The sequence below is a fragment of the Panulirus ornatus genome, chromosome 49 (assembly GCF_036320965.1).
Source record: "Panulirus ornatus isolate Po-2019 chromosome 49, ASM3632096v1, whole genome shotgun sequence".
NCBI classification, from domain to species: domain Eukaryota; kingdom Metazoa; phylum Arthropoda; class Malacostraca; order Decapoda; family Palinuridae; genus Panulirus; species Panulirus ornatus.
This window is the reverse complement of record NC_092272.1, coordinates 8,611,625-8,618,917: the sequence shown is the minus strand read 5'-3', so window position 1 is coordinate 8,618,917 and position 7,293 is coordinate 8,611,625. Positions and strand designations below refer to the sequence as shown.

The 7,293-nt window shown below is 39.4% G+C and overlaps 1 long non-coding RNA gene across 1 annotated transcript; it reads right to left on the bottom strand.

Moving 5' to 3' along the window:
- Positions 1-1,895: 1,895 nt before the first annotated feature.
- On the bottom strand, positions 1,896-5,448 carry LOC139764385 (uncharacterized). The gene is made up of 2 exons (XR_011716356.1): positions 5,340-5,448; positions 1,896-4,259 (listed from the first exon to the last, which is right to left on the bottom strand). It is a non-coding gene; the product is annotated as an uncharacterized lncRNA (long non-coding RNA).
- Positions 5,449-7,293: the final 1,845 nt, after the last annotated feature.

The window sequence follows — 7,293 nt, the reverse complement described above, 5'->3', positions numbered from 1 at the left end:
CTCCTTCAATGCAACCTCCTTCTCAATGAGTCAAAAACGAAGGCAACAAAAAAGAATCCGATGGCATGCATACATTGATGTGTATGTTCCATGGGATAATAGAAACAATTACGAAAGATATCACACATAGGCGCGTGTCGGTGTTTGAGTTTTACCGAATCGAGAACGAGCTTTCAATCTGTCAGTCCTTCCGGTGTCTGGGCCTGGTGAGTTTCCCCGTGGTGAGTCAAATTAAGCCGCAGGCTCCACTCCTGGTGGTGCCCTTACGCAAATTCCTTTAAGATTCAGCTTTGCAACCATACTTCCCCCGGAACCCAAAGACTTTGGTTTCCCGGAAGCTGCCCGCCGGGTCATGGAAATAACTCGGACGGATCGCTGGTCAGCATCGTTTACGGTCAATAAAAGATCTATTCTGCATAAAACAACCTTATGAAATATATTGATAAACAATAAGTTTCAAAAACCTTTCAAAACAAAGAAAGGGTAGCGACAACGTAGGGAGGAGCAGTAACAACTAGCTCTGAAAGAACAACCACAGCTCCGAACATGTCAGTAGCTGGCACGCGACAGAGTCGGAACACCAACGATTGCACAGTCCTGCGCAATATCGCTGCGCATGTAGTTATGGCTACCACCGCTACGGAGCAGTGATGGCTTGCCTAACTGACGTATTCGAGCATGTTCATCCTTTGGAATTATTATTTTATTTAGCTAAACTCCATATATGCAAGGTTATATTAGTGAAACGAATATAACGATGTTTCATTGCAGTTTTGAAACAGTCTTAGAGAATTGAAGCGTTTTACACAACTAAGGCGCCAAGCACCTAAAATTGGCAAATCATAAAACAGCAAAGAACCAAACATTTACCAGAATTTGCGAAGCCCAGTTCTAAGGTTTGAAAGCTAAACAGAACGCAAGGGTCAGCGAATCTCATTAGCTTTGTCTATGAACTAGGCAGACGCACTAGAGGAAACCCTCCCGCTTAACACTGGTTACTGGCCCACAAAATAAAAAGAGCTTGTTGTTCGGGCTCTCAAGAGGCTGGCTGCCAATTTTGACCCCTTCGAAAGGCAAGTTAGAACGGTAGAACTAAGTTTCAGAACCCACGACCCAATGAAGTTCGCTGGCAACGAAGCAACGGTGTCCGCGCCTTTGCGACTGCTGCGGGGCTGGTCTCTAACAATAATCAGAGTGAGCCACTGAAGATAATACACTTTACTTTGATTCCAACCCTGAGCACACGGAATCATAAGAAGGCATTGCACTAAGTTTAAAAAACACTTCCTTGTAAACACTTCGAGTGCAAAACACCCCTATAATCGCTGTTCCACACTTGAAAAGCAATAAACATGTATCAGACGCAGCACTGCGAACAAATACACAAAGATGAAACAAGAGAACATGTCATTATTAGAATAAGGCTCAAATTGAGGTAAATTAATCTTATAATGTCTGCCTAACAGTAAAGTGAATGAATATAATGATTGCCAAATACAAACCTGTCGATATCAAAAACGGTGCAAAAATTTATATCAAAATTCAAATAAGACCTACATGGTGATCAAAAAATTATCAAGGCATAGCTTGTAAACATACAATAGTGCATTGTTGAGAACGTACGGAAATTAATATACTTTTCTTTTGTATCTGCAAAAATGATTAAGCTTTTGAATTTTAGATGTTATGCGATAACCTCATTCTAATAAAAATATGCTTCGTACTACTGGGAAAATAGGTCTATCTTTGTACGTTTTTCCTTTGCAAAATTTAATATTGGCACAAAGTATCCCTTTTATAACCAGTTCCCATATTGTATCGAAATATTTCCTTCCAATTCCTTCATATAAACCCTTATTACTTTTTGGTACATTAAGTCTACCGGTTACCCATACTTTCGCCTTTATATATACCCGTAATTTTATGCTGAAGGCTTGTGAAACAATGTTTTTTTTTTTCTATACTTGTGGTATATGTATACAATTATAGCGTCATTATCCTTAGCGGATAAAAAGAAAAAAAAACATTTCCAAACCATAAACTTCTACGATGTGACATTCATCCTCATTCATTATCCTAAAAATCAAAATGTACCTCGGACATTTCAGCTGGAGAGGGTGTGATATCTATCAAGCTGAGGTAGGTGAAGGCTGCAAGTGGTTAATGCAAACCACCGAACCAAGTGCTGCAGTAGTACGGTTAAGTATCTGAGCAGCAAGATATATTCTTAAACTGAACACTGGTGATATCAATACTGCAAATAGGTTACAATTATGCCACACGATTTCCCCGTTATAATACGATATTTGCATCAACACTCCTGCCTGTCCTTCTCGTAAGCAGGATATTGATACACGCCATCATTCGTCAGCGATAAAGTTGGCCGATACCGAAATTATCAATTTCTCTTCACTGACGACTCTTCGTTCGTATGACACTGATGCGTTGTTGTGCGAGGTTCGACATTCAATATATGAAATATATTGAATAAATTTCAAAAACCCTTCAAAACCAAGCAATGGTAGCGACAACGCAGGGAAGAGCAGTAACAACTAGCTCTGAAAGAACGAATACAGCTCCGAACATGTCAGTAGCTGGCACGCGACCGAGTCGGAACACCAACGATTGCACAGTCCTGCGCAATGTCGCTGCGCATGTAGTTATGGCTACCACCGCTACGGAGCAGTGATGGCTTGCCTAACTGACGTATTCGAGAATGTTGATCCCTTGGAATTCATGTTTTATTTAGCTAAACTCCATATATGCAAAGTTTTATTAGCGAGACGAATATAACGATGTTTTATTGGCTTCAATAACGTTCAAAACTTGCCGTTTTGAAACAGTCTTAGAGAATTGAAGCGTTTTACACAACCAAGGCGCCAAGCACCTAAAATTGGCAAATCATAAAACAGCAAAGAACCCAACATTTACCAGAATTTGCGAAGCCCAGTTCTAAGGTTTGAAAGCCAAGCAGAACGCAAGGGTCAGCGAATCTCATTAGCTTTGTCTAACTATGAACTAGGCAGACGCACTAGAGGAAACCCTCCCGCTTAACACTGGTTACTGGCCCACAAAATAAAAAGCTTGTTGTTCGGGCTCTCAAGAGGCTGGCTGCCAATTTTGACCCCTTCGAAAGGCAAATTAGAACGGTAGAACTAAGTTTCAGAACCTACGACCCAATGAAGTTCGCTGGCAACGAAGCAACGGTGTCCGCGCCTTTGCGACTGCTGCGGGGCTGGTCTCTAACAATAATCAGAGTGAGCCACTGAAGATAATTCACTTTACTTTGATCCCAACCCTGAGCACACGGAATCATAAGAAGGCATTGCACTAAGTTTAAAAAACACTTCCTTGTAAACACTTCGAGTGAAAAACACCCCTATAATCGCTGTTCCACACTTGAAAAGCAATAAATATGCTTGTCTACCAGACGCAGCACTTCGCATATGTTCAATAAACACAAAATTTGAATATAAGTAAATAATCCAAAGAAAGCAGTGAAGGTTAACGGAAGATAGGACTGAAAGAAGCGTGTTGATCATGGCATTCTAAACGAAACCAAAATGGCGTCCTAGCTAGGAGCTGTGTAATCTTCCTACGTATTGATACGTCGAATAAAAGCTCAAGCAAGCCCCACTTAAGGAAAAATACACAAACATTGCCTTAGTGCTAAGGAAAGTCCGACTTACCAAAAAGACGAATAGACACCAAGACATCAGGCAACACAGACTGGAAATGCAGAGCGTAAGAACACATCCGTCTTTGGAACCGACAGAGAAGACTAAAAATGGCGGCCGAGCTCAGCAGCAAGAAACATATACAAAGAAGCGCAATTTCAGACTTTGACATACTATTTTTTGTGATGTTTTTCATACACGTGAAGGAGGTACCACCCTCCTTGACTCGACGGTTTATCGCCCTATCAAACTTGCATGTGAAGGAGGTACAACCCTCCTTGACTTGACTAAGGTTTACCCCACTATCAAACTTACACGTGAAGGAGGTACCACCCTCCTTGACTCGACGAAGGTTTACTCCACTATCAAACTTGCACGTGAAGTAGGTACCACCCCCCTTGACCCGACGAAGGTTTACCCCACTACTAAACTTACACGTGAAGGAGGTACAACCCTCCTTGAGGCAAGACGAGTGCTGTCATGACGGCTTCCTCCCTCCCTCTTGCGATGTCAGTAGACGACTGAGGGTGACGTGGTCCTCGACGGTGGACGGATGGTCATCATATCCAACCCGTTGTTTGACTGGAATTATGGAAATGAACGGTGTCTTAATTTCTATTTCAACTTGAACACCTTACGGCATATTTTAATTAAGTTAAATTACATGTTGTATATAACATCTACCAGTCTTTATTTGTGGGTTATGATAGAGCTGGTCAGGGGTACATTATAGATTAATCTATTATCATCCATCTTTGAATATTTGCTTAAAATGGGTGGCAACTACGAGGACAAAAACCTCACTAGCAATGTTATCCTTACTATTCTTGTTCTGTGAAAATTTAGGGTAAATAAAATGCAATCGGATGTCATCATTTACCAGCAAAAAGAGCTTCAAAGCTGGTCTCTTATTGCTTGTATACTGCAAACATAAAACTTAAGTAGTCATTATTCCCATGTTGAGCTAAACTGCTAATTGAGGCAAATAACCATATAACTAACAACCTATATGGCCTATAAGCCTAATTTCATAACTTTTATAATTTACGTAATACCTTTAATATGAAAATGAGGTTATAATAATGAGTGAAATATTTCCAAATATATTGCCTACTTCAGTGTTATCAAAACTTAGCCATACCCATATATAGTTACACGCGAACAGACACTTCGGATTTGGCTGCTAATAAACTCCGATGCAGGTATTTCATTCTCTATACATCATTCACCATTGCTGGCATGTTCCACTCCTTTTCACACACTGAGCACACGGAAACATAACGAATTGCACCAAGTTTAAAAAACACTTCCTTGTAAACACTTCACCGAGTGAAAAACTCCTCTATAAGCACAGTTCCACACTTAAAAAGCAATAAATATGTATGTCTACCAGACACAGCACTTCACATATGTTCAATAAACACACAAAATTTGATTATAAGTGAATAATCCAAAGAAAGCAATGAAGGCTAACGGAAGATAGGAGGACTGAAAGAAGAGTGTTGATTATGGCATTCTAAACTAAACCAAAATGGCGTCCTAGCTAGGAGCTGTGGAATCCTTCCTACGAATTGATAGATCGAATAAAAGCTCAAGGAAGCCTCACTTCTCAAGGAAAATGCACAGAAACATTGCCATAGTGCTAAGGAAAGTCTGACTTACCAAAAATAAGAGTAGACACCAATACATCAGGCAACACAGACTTGAAATACAGAGCGTAAGAGCACATCCGTCTTTGGCACCGACACAGAGAAGACTAAAAATGGCGGCCGAGCTCAGCAGCAAGAAACATATACAAAGAAGCGCAATTTCAGACTCTGACATACTAATTTTTGTGATGCTTGCAGTAACGCCATCTGGGGGCGAATCAAGAACTATTCGAAAACGGGAAATAGAGCTTAACTATCAAAGAAAACGAGGACCTTAAAAGTAATTGCAAGATATTCAAATCTGCCATAATTTCTGCAGGGAATAAAGCCCTTTATTGCACTTTGTGTGGTATAAATGTTATGTTTTGCCTTAGCAATGATAAGACTTAATACAAACCGACATTATGTTAACTTATACAAAATTCTTTGCTAGTGCTGATATGAATTAGTAATTATGTATACATGTCATGATCCTAACTTCGGTTTGTGCTGGTAATTTATGGTAATTTACATTTCCCTAATACTCTTACATTTCACCTTATTCTTGAATATTGTGATAAAAGGAAACAAATTATCGTGTGATATTCATTTGGTGCAATACAGTATTGATAAATATATATCAGAACATTTTTTTCACCTTGTGATAAACTGTATGTACATGCGTACACACATGCATGCGGTAATACAAAATAGGATATCAAAGTGTAACTGTATGAAATGCATGCATATGGGAATTCACATATAAAATACAACACGTTAATAACATCAAAAACGGTGCAAAAAATTTATATCAAAACAACTCAAGACCTACATGGTGATGAAAAAAGTATCAAGCCATTGCTTGTAAACATACAATAGTGCATTGTTGAGAACGTACGGAAATTAATATACTTTTCTTTTGTATCTGCAAAAATGTTTAAGCTTCTGCATTTTAGATGTTATGCGATACCCTCATTCTAATGAAAATTAATATGTTTCGTACTATTGGGAACACAGGTCTATCTTTGTACGTTTTTCCTTTGGAAAATTTCATATTAGCACAAATTATTCCTTTTATAACCATTTTCCATATTGTACCGAAATATTTCCTTCCAATTCCTTCATATAAACCATTATTACTTTTGTGGTACAGTAAGTCTACCGAAGTTACACATACTTTCTCCTTTATATATACCCATACTTTTATGCTGAAGGCTTGTGAAACAGAACAATTTTTTTTTTCTATATTTGTGGTATATATTGAGAGGGTGAAGGCATGTACAGAGCATCACATTGGGGAAGAGCAGTGTGGTTTCAGAAGTGGTAGAGGATGTGTGGATCAGGTGTTTGCTTTGAAGAATGTGAGAAATACTTAGAAAAGCAAATGGATTTGTATGTAGCATTAATGGATCTGGAGAAGGCATATGATAGAGTTGATAGAGATGCTTTGTGGAAGGTATTAAGACTATATGGTGTGGGAGGCAAGTTGTTAGAAGCAGTGAAAAGTTTTTATCGAGGATGTAAGGCATGTGTACATGTAGGAAGAGAGGAAAGTGATTGGTTCTCAGTGAATGTAGGTTTGCGACATGGGTGTGTGATGTCTCCATGGTTGTTTAATTTGTTTATGAATGGGGTTGTTAGGGAGGTGAATGCAAGAGTTTTGGAAAGAGGGGCGAGTATGCAGTCTGTTGTGGATGAGAGAGCTTGGGAAGTGAGTCCGTTGTTGTTCGCTGATGATACAGCGCTGGTGGCTGATTCATGCGAGAAACTGCAGAAGCTGGTGACTGAGTTTCGTAAAATGTGTGAAAGAAGAAAGTTAAGAGTAAATGTGAATAAGAGCAAGGTTATTAGGTACAGTAGGGTTGAGGAGTCAAGTCAATTGGTAGGTAAATTTGAATGGAGAAAAACTGGGGGAAGTGAAGTGTTTTTAGATATCTGGGAGTGGATTTGGCAGCGGATGGAACCATGGAGGCAGAAGTGAATCATAG